General features: G+C 44.3%; 3 pseudogenes; 2 read left to right on the top strand and 1 right to left on the bottom strand.

Moving 5' to 3' along the window:
* Positions 1–272: 272 nt before the first annotated feature.
* Positions 273–390, bottom strand: LOC134953668 (5S ribosomal RNA; annotated as a pseudogene).
* A 3069-nt stretch (positions 391–3459) lies between these two features.
* On the top strand, positions 3460–3577 carry LOC134953544 (5S ribosomal RNA; annotated as a pseudogene).
* A 6083-nt stretch (positions 3578–9660) lies between these two features.
* On the top strand, positions 9661–9778 carry LOC134953420 (5S ribosomal RNA; annotated as a pseudogene).
* Positions 9779–14254: the final 4476 nt, after the last annotated feature.

Here is a 14254-nt window from a genome sequence, read left to right as displayed (position 1 = left end):
AAAGACCAATACGATGGTCAATGTCGGACAAATTACTGATCACCAGATATACCATCAATCACAAATTGAAACATATATGAAACATTTTTGGAGCATAATGCAGACATGGCCATGCTGGGTGGAAAAGAAGAGGAGAAAGAAAAGGAAAGGAAGAGAAAAGGGGAAAGAAAAAACGGGTACAAATGGAAAAGACAGGAGAGGGGGTATAGAGGTGAAAAAGCGGTGATCCTGCTGTTGGTGTCCACCCTTCTATTGAAGGGGAATAGTGTCCTTCTCTACAACACCAGGTATTCCCAAAAAGTCTCCTTTGAGGTACTGACCCGGCCCAACGCTGCTTAGCTTCCAAGATCGGACGAGATCGGGCATTAACAGCGTGGTATGGTAGTAGAGAGGCTATCTACCAATGAGAGTGCACCTATATATGAGGAGTGAAAAGGAATAGGGAAGGGGGGGAGGTGCAGTAATGGTGTGGATCTGCTTTCCTCGTTAGGCGGGGGGACTCATCTACCTGATGGCAAATGATACCCCTGGATCGAGGATGAGAGTCCACAGAAAAAGGCTGGGTCAGTGAAAAAGGTCAGGGAGGAGTGGAAGAAATGGAAGAGTAAAATAGGTGGAATGATAGAGTTGAAGGTCGCGGATAGATTGTCCAAGGGAGGAGGATGGCGTGCCTGTTGTCTCTATATAGGGAAAATTAGCATGCCATGCACAAAACACAAAGATTGATGGACGGTTCCTGGGAAACTGGAACCAACTACGTCCTGTGCCTAAGCACTTAGTAGTGTAGTGGTGTAAATTCACAGTTTTTACACACGGTTAGCATGTTGTCTGAAGCATATACAGATAAATTCCTAAGTCATATGAACAGATGTCAGATAGGCTACAAACTATGCGGTAGGTGGAGAACCACCAAGTTAGGATTACTACGTCTCTATACCATGATTGTGATTAACATCTATGAGGTAAAAGATAAACAAGTTTGATACTCATGATAGGTGTAAATCCAATTCCAGGAACCTCTGGTAATCAGTGAATATCTCTGAAAGAATCTCCTGCTGGGATCCCGTGAAAACGCGTTTCACCCGCTGGGCTTGCTCACTTCCAGGATCTCAGGTTCCTTGTCTCGATGTGAGGTTTAAAAACCCTGTCAATTAGGGTAGCAGCCAATCACATTTTGCTCACCGCTATTAAACAGCTGTTCGAGCGCGTTCCCTGTATGTGCCGGGTGACGTCAGCGGCACATGACTGACGTGAGCGGCACATGACCGGAGTGCGGTCACATAGGCAGGGAGAATGTGCACGTAGGGAAATACCTGACGTGATGACGTCTGCGACGCGTGCAGAGGGTATAGTAAAGGAAGGGATGATGCGCCGATGAGTATGCGCAGGGGAAAGGGGGAGGAAAACCTGGCTGACGTATTCATGCTGATGAGCTCAATGGCGCCATATTATGCAAGGGTATGCCAGTATTAGACGAGGGAACTATGTGTTGCCATGGTAACCCGGGCACACGAGGTAACAACTCGTGTTATGTATATTGCAATCTGATCGATAGATCAGTGGATAGGTGATGCTGCCATAGTATGATAGAAAACAAAAATGATGACAAGAAAAAGATATAGATAAATAATAAAGGTGAAGAATAATGAAAAATAAAAGATAAAATAAAATAAAATGAACATGGTAAACCTTAGATTATTAAAAAATGATGAAAAATAAATAAATAATAGTTAAAATTAATTAAAAAATGAAAATGAAATTAAATCAAAATTAATGAAAAATGTTGTTAGAAATAGTTAAAAAGTTAGATTAATATGGGGGATTTGAAGAGATTGTGGTGAATAGGTGCCAGGAACGTGCTAAGTTGCAATGTGAAGTGATAAAGAGAGTGAAAAAGGATGAGGAAATGAATAGGGTGAACTGTGTGTGAATGCTGCTACCGAAGTAGGGATTGATGGTGTAGGGGATAAGGGGTAAAGCCCACCATTTTCTGGGGGGGATATAAGTATGATGCACGTGAATAAAGATGATTAGGTGAGTGTGTGCAACATTGAATTGGTGATGTTGGGAGTGATAGTGAGGGTGGGGAAAGTGACAAGGATGGGGTGGAGGGGGGAATAGGTGATAGGAATTAAAAATGTGTGAAGAGAATAGTGTGATGGTGAGAGATGAGTAGTGTGACTGGGAGGGAATGGATGAGTAAATAATTACTATTAAGGATGGTGGTGGGTGTTTTATAGAAAAGCACCAAAATTAATATTTTCATTGAGGCCAGCAGGTCTTAGGGTACCAAGGCGAAAAATCCATTCACTCTCTTTTTTATACAATTCTTTGGTCATGTCACCTCCTCGTATTCCCAAATGAATACGGTCCAGGCCAAAGACTTTAAAGTCTTTTATCTGACCTTTATGTTGAACGTGGAAGTGTCTGGCAACCGTAGTGAGTTGTCTCATGCGTGCCAGATCTTTGGAAGCATTACGTATATTGCCCAGATGCTCAAGGATCCTCTCTTTCAGTTTTCGTGATGTCATGCCGACATATTTAATATTACAGCTGCAAGTGATACAGTAAATTACCGCCTGGGTCATGTGCCGCTCACGTCAGTCATGTGCCGCTGACGTCACCCGGCACATACAGGGAACGCGCTCGAACAGCTGTTTAATAGCGGTGAGCAAAATGTGATTGGCTGCTACCCTAATTGACAGGGTTTTTAAACCTCACATCGAGACAAGGAACCTGAGATCCTGGAAGTGAGCAAGCCCAGCGGGTGAAACGCGTTTTCACGGGATCCCAGCAGGAGATTCTTTCAGAGATATTCACTGATTACCAGAGGTTCCTGGAATTGGATTTACACCTATCATGAGTATCAAACTTGTTTATCTTTTACCTCATAGATGTTAATCACAATCATGGTATAGAGACGTAGTAATCCTAACTTGGTGGTTCTCCACCTACCGCATAGTTTGTAGCCTATCTGACATCTGTTCATATGACTTAGGAATTTATCTGTATATGCTTCAGACAACATGCTAACCGTGTGTAAAAACTGTGAATTTACACCACTACACTACTAAGTGCTTAGGCACAGGACGTAGTTGGTTCCAGTTTCCCAGGAACCGTCCATCAATCTTTGTGTTTTGTGCATGGCATGCTAATTTTCCCTATATAGAGACAACAGGCACGCCATCCTCCTCCCTTGGACAATCTATCCGCGACCTTCAACTCTATCATTCCACCTATTTTACTCTTCCATTTCTTCCACTCCTCCCTGACCTTTTTCACTGACCCAGCCTTTTTCTGTGGACTCTCATCCTCGATCCAGGGGTATCATTTGCCATCAGGTAGATGAGTCCCCCCGCCTAACGAGGAAAGCAGATCCACACCATTACTGCACCTCCCCCCCTTCCCTATTCCTTTTCACTCCTCATATATAGGTGCACTCTCATTGGTAGATAGCCTCTCTACTACCATACCACGCTGTTAATGCCCGATCTCGTCCGATCTTGGAAGCTAAGCAGCGTTGGGCCGGGTCAGTACCTCAAAGGAGACTTTTTGGGAATACCTGGTGTTGTAGAGAAGGACACTATTCCCCTTCAATAGAAGGGTGGACACCAACAGCAGGATCACCGCTTTTTCACCTCTATACCCCCTCTCCTGTCTTTTCCATTTGTACCCGTTTTTTCTTTCCCCTTTTCTCTTCCTTTCCTTTTCTTTCTCCTCTTCTTTTCCACCCAGCATGGCCATGTCTGCATTATGCTCCAAAAATGTTTCATATATGTTTCAATTTGTGATTGATGGTATATCTGGTGATCAGTAATTTGTCCGACATTGACCATCGTATTGGTCTTTCAAAGATATATTATTGGATCTCTCTGTTGTCAGTAACACAGAATTTCTGTGCTGGTCAGGAGAAACGGTTGCTAGACTAGCCAGTGTCTGCAACCCTTCTAATCTATCTTGTGTGATTAACGAGACCAGAACATTTCTTTCCTTTTCTCTTTGTCTCCTGCTGTCTTATACCTCTGTTGGTTATTTCCAATAAAGAATAATACAATATAATAATTTAATTTCCTATTAACCAACACCTAGACACTTTCTGATCATAGTGGGATAACTAATAACTTTTAATCAATTTGCTAATAAATATTGCTTTTACAACTTTTGCTATTCATTTTCAAAAAATTATTATATATATATTTTTTTGATTTTTCCCTCAAGAGTGCGCCCACACCAGAGCTTTCTTTCTCTCCGTGTGTATGTACAGATACTTTCTAGCTCTGGGCGCACCGCCAATAAGGACCATAATTGAGAAAGCTTTTTCCTTTTCAATATCTGTCCACTTTGGCCTCTTTTTCATTTCATTACAATTTATACCGGTGCCAGGTCTTTCTTTCTCTTGCTACCAAATGTCTATGCTGTAGGATAAATACAGTCTCTGACCAAGGCACGGTCTCTCTTGTTTGACTAATCCGTTATATTCTTATCATATCTATATTCTTATCCCCTTGATCTCTTTTAGCAGCCACGTTTGCTCCTCAGTCTTTGTGACTGCCAGCCAGCCCCCTTATATCTCATAACAAGGGGCTCAATACTCATACTCATAAGAAGTCTGCCAACCCAGTATGTCCACTTTTTCACTAAAAAATGAATTGTCAAAACGCCTGAAAACCAACATTGTAGACCCTTTTTCGGACACCTATGAACATACCACTCCCAACTTAGATTGGCGTACTCCTTTTCTCAAGTTACAGAGGAACTTGCAGAAGAGGACACGGCTTTCATGGGATGTTACAACATTAGAGAATTACATTAAACATAAGATCGTGCCCCGTGGCCTTAGACCGAAGGTTTTCCCCTCCTTTCCCCTTGCAAGTGATAACCTGAAAAGTGAATGGGAAGCGGCCCTACTTAAGTGCTCACATGAATTACTTCACCTGTTGGTGAAACATGACACGTTGTTACTCGACCAGGTAGAGAAAGAAATAGAGGAAACTGGTAAAACACTAGAATCATGGGAAAAAGATCTACCCTTCCAGGCAGCCTTCGAAAAACATAAGAAGGAATTTGAGTTGTATGAACAAACTATAGTGGATCGTAAAAGGACCAAATTCATTCGCGATAAACAAGATTTTGCTAAGGGGGACATTTTTAGGTGGAATCCTACACCTCCAAATCGGAATCGTAAACCAAGAGAAGATCCCACCTTCTCGGAATTTGAATCTTCGACTAGTGGAGATTCGGCAAGTGAAACTTTCGAGGAAACTGATAACTTCCACCCCCATTTTTTAGATCAAGGTCAGAGATCAAGAGGCCGCGTCAAAACACGAGGAAAACAAGGAGAGGGGGAAAGAAGACGCGACGGTCGAAACTCGGACTGGGACACATCCAGGACATCACGATATCCGGCCCGGCAGAGAAAGGCAACGAGATAACCTCGGACCAATCGAGCTTATTGCAAGTTATCAATTTATCTACCCGGCCCCTTTCCCCTGATCACATGGCAGTACTCAGTAAAGGCCTCTCTTTCTCTCCATCCAGATCTTTTAATCGATTCTCCTGGGAGAAAGACTTAAGATTATTTGGTAGGAAGCTCCTACTAAAGAAGTTTTTCTCTAAACGTCAAGAGGGGCAACTATCTGACGATAGTGAGTCATGCCTTTCCTCTGACGATTTAAATGCCATTCAAGAACTGGAAGAATTACAGGCAGAATCGAGTGCCGATGCACCGACTCATCCTAGACCTCAATGTAGATCCAAATCTACCTTTTTTCCTCCTGACAATAATAACCCGGAAATTAGGGTCTTTCTTAATCAAGTCTCCAGGGAATTTGACAATATCTATGCCAAAAGCCGACAGGGCCTCTATCACTTCCCTAAGAATCTTAAATTTAAAGAACGCAAAGCATTACAAGAATTGGAAACCTGGCATGATGTGATTTTCAAACCATCTGACAAAGGCGGAAACATTGTGATTTGGCCACGAGATATGTATATCGCTGAGGCTCATCGTCAACTCCTCAATACCTCCTGCTACAAAAAACTCCTTAACGATCCTACTACTAGATTTTCAACTGCCTATAATTTAATAATACAACGGGCGATAACAAATGGCACAATCTCTAGATCTGAACAGAAATATCTGACTACCCAGAATCCAAGAACGCCAACCTTCTACTTACTTCCGAAGATACACAAGGATGCCTCTACACCGCCTGGAAGACCCATTATGTCTGGAAATGGGGGCCTCCTGGAACAACCGAGCCGGTTCCTTGATCTTCACCTTCGTGACTATGTCCTTGCCTTACCTTCTTATTTGCAGGACACAGCAGATCTACTACGCAAAATCCATAATGTACACTGTAGTGATAATCTCTTATTAGTAACATTGGACGTGGAATCACTTTATTCCAGCATTAATCATCACCAGGGGATCACAGCGGTCAAGTATTATCTAGACCAAGGAGGAGCCAATGACTTCTCGGATTTTCTTCTAACACTATTGGATTTTGTCCTGTCTAAGAACTACTTCGTGTTCCAGGACCAATTTTTTCTCCAAATAAGGGGAACAGCCATGGGCGCAGCATGCGCCCCAACGTATGCCAACCTGTTTTTAGGGTGGTGGGAGCACTTCCACGTTTTCAACCTTGCAAATGAGAAATACACCTCACACGTGGACTTGTGGCTGAGGTACATAGATGATGTTTTCATCATCTGGAATGGAGATAAGGAACTCTTAATAGATTTTATTGCATTGTTGAATTCCAATGATTTGAACATCAATTTGACTCATACCATCAGCCCCAAGCAGGTTCCCTTTCTTGATTTGAACATCTACAGGTCACATACGGGGTATCTAGAAACAGAACTATACAGAAAGGAGACTGCAACCAACAGTCTCCTCTTTCAAACCAGCTCTCACTTTCCGCCTACCATTGAGAACATACCTAAAGGAGAATACCTCCGACTCCGACGCAATTGCTCTGAGGATCATATTTTCCAAATCAAGAGCTGGGAACTTACCAATCGCCTTTTGGCCCGAGGCTACAGCAAACGATCATTAAAAAGAGCCTACCAGTCCACTATTGCTGTCAAGAGAGAGCAACTTATTTTTAGGGCCAAACAGACAACTTCAGAAGATACAGATCCTATAAGATTTATAGGAACCTTCTGTCCGGAGTGGAAGATGCTTCAAGATGCCATAACCAAACACATTCCCATACTCCGTTTGGATCCAGATCTATCATCCGCTGTGGGCCCATCCATACAAATGAGTTGGCGTAGATCCAAAAACATCAAAGACCGATTAGTTCGAAGTCACCTATTACCTACAATACCTAGGAAGCCGACCATAATAGGTTCCTTTCCGTGTGGCCAATGTAAGGCCTGTACACACATATTCCGAACCAATGGGGTCACAGACAAGTACGGACAACCAACCACAATACCACACTTTTTCAATTGTAATACCCAGGCGGTAATTTACTGTATCACTTGCAGCTGTAATATTAAATATGTCGGCATGACATCACGAAAACTGAAAGAGAGGATCCTTGAGCATCTGGGCAATATACGTAATGCTTCCAAAGATCTGGCACGCATGAGACAACTCACTACGGTTGCCAGACACTTCCACGTTCAACATAAAGGTCAGATAAAAGACTTTAAAGTCTTTGGCCTGGACCGTATTCATTTGGGAATACGAGGAGGTGACATGACCAAAGAATTGTATAAAAAAGAGAGTGAATGGATTTTTCGCCTTGGTACCCTAAGACCTGCTGGCCTCAATGAAAATATTAATTTTGGTGCTTTTCTATAAAACACCCACCACCATCCTTAATAGTAATTATTTACTCATCCATTCCCTCCCAGTCACCCTACTCATCTCTCACCATCACACTATTCTCTTCACACATTTTTAATTCCTATCACCTATTCCCCCCTCCACCCCATCCTTGTCACTTTCCCCACCCTCACTATCACTCCCAACATCACCAATTCAATGTTGCACACACTCACCTAATCATCTTTATTCACGTGCATCATACTTATATCCCCCCCAGAAAATGGTGGGCTTTACCCCTTATCCCCTACACCATCAATCCCTACTTCGGTAGCAGCATTCACACACAGTTCACCCTATTCATTTCCTCATCCTTTTTCACTCTCTTTATCACTTCACATTGCAACTTAGCACGTTCCTGGCACCTATTCACCACAATCTCTTCAAATCCCCCATATTAATCTAACTTTTTAACTATTTCTAACAACATTTTTCATTAATTTTGATTTAATTTCATTTTCATTTTTTAATTAATTTTAACTATTATTTATTTATTTTTCATCATTTTTTAATAATCTAAGGTTTACCATGTTCATTTTATTTTATTTTATCTTTTATTTTTCATTATTCTTCACCTTTATTATTTATCTATATCTTTTTCATGTCATCATTTTTGTTTTCTATCATACTATGGCAGCATCACCTATCCACTGATCTATCGATCAGATTGCAATATACATAACACGAGTTGTTACCTCGTGTGCCCGGGTTACCATGGCAACACATAGTTCCCTCGTCTAATACTGGCATACCCTTGCATAATATGGCGCCATTGAGCTCATCAGCATGAATACGTCAGCCAGGTTTTCCTCCCCCTTTCCCCTGCGCATACTCATCGGCGCATCATCCCTTCCTTTACTATACCCTCTGCACGCGTCGCAGACGTCATCACGTCAGGTATTTCCCTACGTGCACATTCTCCCTGCCTATGTGACCGCACTCCGGTCATGTGCCGCTCACGTCAGTCATGTGCCGCTGACGTCACCCGGCACATACAGGGAACGCGCTCGAACAGCTGTTTAATAGCGGTGAGCAAAATGTGATTGGCTGCTACCCTAATTGACAGGGTTTTTAAACCTCACATCGAGACAAGGAACCTGAGATCCTGGAAGTGAGCAAGCCCAGCGGGTGAAACGCGTTTTCACGGGATCCCAGCAGGAGATTCTTTCAGAGATATTCACTAATTACCAGAGGTTCCTGGAATTGGATTTACACCTATCATGAGTATCAAACTTGTTTATCTTTTACCTCATAGATGTTAATCACAATCATGGTATAGAGACGTAGTAATCCTAACTTGGTGGTTCTCCACCTACCGCATAGTTTGTAGCCTATCTGACATCTGTTCATATGACTTAGGAATTTATCTGTATATGCTTCAGACAACATGCTAACCGTGTGTAAAAACTGTGAATTTACACCACTACACTACTAAGTGCTTAGGCACAGGACGTAGTTGGTTCCAGTTTCCCAGGAACCGTCCATCAATCTTTGTGTTTTGTGCATGGCATGCTAATTTTCCCTATATAGAGACAACAGGCACGCCATCCTCCTCCCTTGGACAATCTATCCGCGACCTTCAACTCTATCATTCCACCTATTTTACTCTTCCATTTCTTCCACTCCTCCCTGACCTTTTTCACTGACCCAGCCTTTTTCTGTGGACTCTCATCCTCGATCCAGGGGTATCATTTGCCATCAGGTAGATGAGTCCCCCCGCCTAACGAGGAAAGCAGATCCACACCATTACTGCACCTCCCCCCCTTCCCTATTCCTTTTCACTCCTCATATATAGGTGCACTCTCATTGGTAGATAGCCTCTCTACTACCATACCACGCTGTTAATGCCCGATCTCGTCCGATCTTGGAAGCTAAGCAGCGTTGGGCCGGGTCAGTACCTCAAAGGAGACTTTTTGGGAATACCTGGTGTTGTAGAGAAGGACACTATTCCCCTTCAATAGAAGGGTGGACACCAACAGCAGGATCACCACTTTTTCACCTCTATACCCCCTCTCCTGTCTTTTCCATTTGTACCCGTTTTTTCTTTCCCCTTTTCTCTTCCTTTCCTTTTCTTTCTCCTCTTCTTTTCCACCCAGCATGGCCATGTCTGCATTATGCTCCAAAAATGTTTCATATATGTTTCAATTTGTGATTGATGGTATATCTGGTGATCAGTAATTTGTCCGACATTGACCATCGTATTGGTCTTTCAAAGATATATTATTGGATCTCTCTGTTGTCAGTAACACAGAATTTCTGTGCTGGTCAGGAGAAACGGTTGCTAGACTAGCCAGTGTCTGCAACCCTTCTAATCTATCTTGTGTGATTAACGAGACCAGAACATTTCTTTCCTTTTCTCTTTGTCTCCTGCTGTCTTATACCTCTGTTGGTTATTTCCAATAAAGAATAATACAATATAATAATTTAATTTCCTATTAACCAACACCTAGACACTTTCTGATCATAGTGGGATAACTAATAACTTTTAATCAATTTGCTAATAAATATTGCTTTTACAACTTTTGCTATTCATTTTCAAAAAATTATTATATATATATTTTTTTGATTTTTCCCTCAAGAGTGCGCCCACACCAGAGCTTTCTTTCTCTCCGTGTGTATGTACAGATACTTTCTAGCTCTGGGCGCACCGCCAATAAGGACCATAATTGAGAAAGCTTTTTCCTTCTCAATATCTGTCCACTTTGGCCTCTTTTTCATTTCATTACAATTTATACCGGTGCCAGGTCTTTCTTTCTCTTGCTACCACAGCAGAGATGGCCGGATGTAAGTTTTCCTCATGCAGGATCAGGTCGGCAGACAGGAGGCACGTGTGGACGCTGAAGGTCTCCTGAAAGACAGAACTTGAAAGGTGCTGGTGAATCAGAGAAGAATACTAGGTGCTGGAGGCACAACTGCGCAAACGTGCACTGGGGCTTGGAGACACTGAAGTGTTTGTAGGCGCTGAAGTGCTTGGAGGTGCTGGAGCGCTTGGAGGCGCTAAAGCGCATGGAGACACTGAGGTGCCTGGAGGCACTGAGGTGCTTGGAGGCGCTAAGGCGCTTGGAGGCACGGAGGTGCTTGGAGGCACGGAGGTGCTTGGAGGCACGGAGGTGCTGGAGGCACGAAGGTGCTTGGAGGCACGAAGGTACTTGAAGGCACGGAGGTGCTGGTGGCACGGAGGTGCTTGGAGGCACGGAGGTGCTTGGAGGCACGAAGGTACTTGAAGGCACGGAGGTGCTTGGAGGCACGGAGGTACTTGAAGGCACGGAGGTGCTGGTGGCACGGAGGTGCTTGGAGGCACAGAGGTGCTGGAGGCACGGAGGTGCTGGAGGCACGGAGGTGCTTGGAGGCACGGAGGTGCTGGAGGCACGGAGGTGCTTGGAGGCACGGAGGTGCTTGGAGGCACGGAGGTGCTTGGAGGCACGGAAGTCTGGCGATCACCACTCCTGGGGAACTGATGATACTCAGGCACTGATACTAGTGATGTGCACCGGACATTTTTCGGGTTTTGTGTTTTGGTTTTGGATTCGGTTCCACGGCCGTGTTTTGGATTCGGACGCGTTTTGGCAAAACCTCACCGAAAATTTTTTGGCGGATTCGGGTGTGTTTTGGATTCGGGTGTTTTTTTCAAAAAACCCTAAAAAACTGCTTAAATCATAGAATTTGGGGGTCATTTTGATCCCATAGTATTATTAACCTCAATTACCATAATTTCCACTAATTTCCAGTCTATTCTGAACACCTCACACTATTATTTTTAGTCCTACAATTTGCACCGAGGTCGCTGGATGGCTAAGCTAAGCGACACAAGTGGCCGACACAAACACCTGGCCCATCTAGGAGTGGCACTGCAGTGTCAATCAAGACAGGATGGCACTTCCAAAAAATTGTCCCCAAACAGCACATGATGCAAAGAAAAAAAGAGGCGCACCAAGGTGGCTGTTTGACTAAGCTAAGCGACACAAGTGGCCGACACAAACACCTGGCCCATCTAGGAGTGGCACTGCAGTGTCAATCAAGACAGGATGGCACTTCCAAAAAATTGTCCCCAAACAGCACATGATGCAAAGAAAAAAAGAGGCGCACCAAGGTCGCTGTGTGACTAAGCTAAGCGACACAAGTGGCCGACACAAACACCTGGCCCATCTAGGAGTGGCACTGCAGTGTCAATCAAGACAGGATGGCAATTCCAAAAAATTGTCCCCAAACAGCACATGATGCAAAGAAAAAAAGAGGCGCACCAAGGTGGCTGTGTGACTAATCTAAGCGACACAAGTGGCCGACACAAACACCTGGCCCATCTAGGAGTGGCACTGCAGTGTCAATCAAGACAGGATGGCACTTCCAAAAAATTGTCCCCAAACAGCACATGATGCAAAGAAAAAAAAGAGGCGCACCAAGGTCGCTGTGTGACTAAGCTAAGCGACACAAGTGGCCGACACAAACACCTGGCCCATCTAGGAGTGGCACTGCAGTGTCAGGCAGGATGGCACTTCCAAAAAATTGTCCCCAAACAGCACATGATGCAAAGAAAAAAAGAGGCGCACCAAGGTGGCTGTTTGACTAAGCTAAGCGACACAAGTGGCCGACACAAACACCTGGCCCATCTAGGAGTGGCACTGCAGTGTCAATCAAGACAGGATGGCACTTCCAAAAAATTGTCCCCAAACAGCACATGATGCAAAGAAAAAAAGAGACGCACCAAGGTGGCTGTTTGACTGAGCTAAGCGACACAAGTGGCCGACACAAACAACTGGCCCATCTAGGAGTGGCACTGCAGTGTCAATCAAGACAGGATGGCACTTCCAAAAAATTGTCCCCAAACAGCACATGATGCAAAGAAAAAAAGAGGCGCACCAAGGTCGCTGTGTGACTAAGCTAAGCGACACAAGTGGCCGACACAAACACCTGGCCCATCTAGGAGTGGCACTGCAGTGTCAATCAAGACAGGATGGCAATTCCAAAAAATTGTCCCCAAACAGCACATGATGCAAAGAAAAAAAGAGGCGCACCAAGGTGGCTGTGTGACTAATCTAAGCGACACAAGTGGCCGACACAAACACCTGGCCCATCTAGGAGTGGCACTGCAGTGTCAATCAAGACAGGATGGCACTTCCAAAAAATTGTCCCCAAACAGCACATGATGCAAAGAAAAAAAAGAGGCGCACCAAGGTCGCTGTGTGACTAAGCTAAGCGACACAAGTGGCCGACACAAACACCTGGCCCATCTAGGAGTGGCACTGCAGTGTCAATCAAGACAGGATGGCACTTCCAAAAAATTGTCCCCAAACAGCACATGATGCAAAGAAAAATGAAAGAAAAAAGAGGTGCAAGATGGAATTGTCCTTGGGCCCTCCCACCCACCCTTATGTTGTATAAACAGGACATGCACACTTTAACGTACCCATCATTTCAGCGACAGGGTCTGCCACATGACTGTGACTGAAATGACTGGTTGGTTTGAGCCCCCACCAAAAAAGAAGCAATCAATCTCTCCTTGCACAAACTGGCTCTACAGAGGCAAGATGTCCACCTCATCATCATCCTCCGATTCCTTACCCCTTTCACTGTGTACATCCCCCTCCTCACAGATTATTAATTCGTCCCCACTGGAATCCACCATCTCAGGTCCGCGTGTACTTTCTGGAGGCAATTGCTGCTAATGAATGTCTCCATGGAGGAATTGATTATAATTCATTTTGATGAACATCATCTTCTCCACATTTTTTGGAAGTAACCTCGTACGCCGATTGCTGACAAGGTGAGCGGCTGCACTAAACATTCTTTCGGAGTACACACTGGAGGGAGGGCAACTTAGGTAGAATAAAGCCAGTTTGTGCAAGAGCCTCCAAATTGCCTCTTTTTCCTGCCAGTATACGTACGGACTGTCTGACGTGCCTACTTGGATGCGGTCACTCATATAATCCTCCACAATTCTTTCCATGGTGAGAGAATCATATGCAGTGACAGTAGACGACATGTCAGTAATCATTGGCAGGTCCTTCAGTCCGGACCAGATGTCATCACTCGCTCCAGACTGCCCTGCATCACCGCCAGCGGGTGGGCTAGGAATTCTTAGCCTTTTCCTCGCACCCCCAGTTGCGGGAGAATGTGAAGGAGGAGATGTTGACGGGTCACGTTCCGCTTGACTTGACAATTTTCTCACCAGCAGGTCTTTGAACCTCTGCAGACTTGTGTCTGCCGGAAAAAGAGATACAACGTAGGTTTTAAATCTAGGATCGAGCACGGTGGCCAAAATGTAGTGCTCTGATTTCAACAGATTGACCACCCGTGAATCCTGGTAAGCGAATTAAGGGCTCCATCCACAAGTCCCACATGCCTAGCGGAATCGCTCTGCTTTAGCTCCTCCTTCAATGTCTCCAGCTTCTTCTGCAACAGCCTGATGAGGGGAAT

Source organism: Pseudophryne corroboree, chromosome 8, assembly GCF_028390025.1.
Source record: "Pseudophryne corroboree isolate aPseCor3 chromosome 8, aPseCor3.hap2, whole genome shotgun sequence".
Taxonomy (NCBI): domain Eukaryota; kingdom Metazoa; phylum Chordata; class Amphibia; order Anura; family Myobatrachidae; genus Pseudophryne; species Pseudophryne corroboree.
The sequence above is the reverse complement of the archived record's forward strand: the minus strand, read 5'-3'. Positions and strand labels throughout refer to the sequence as shown.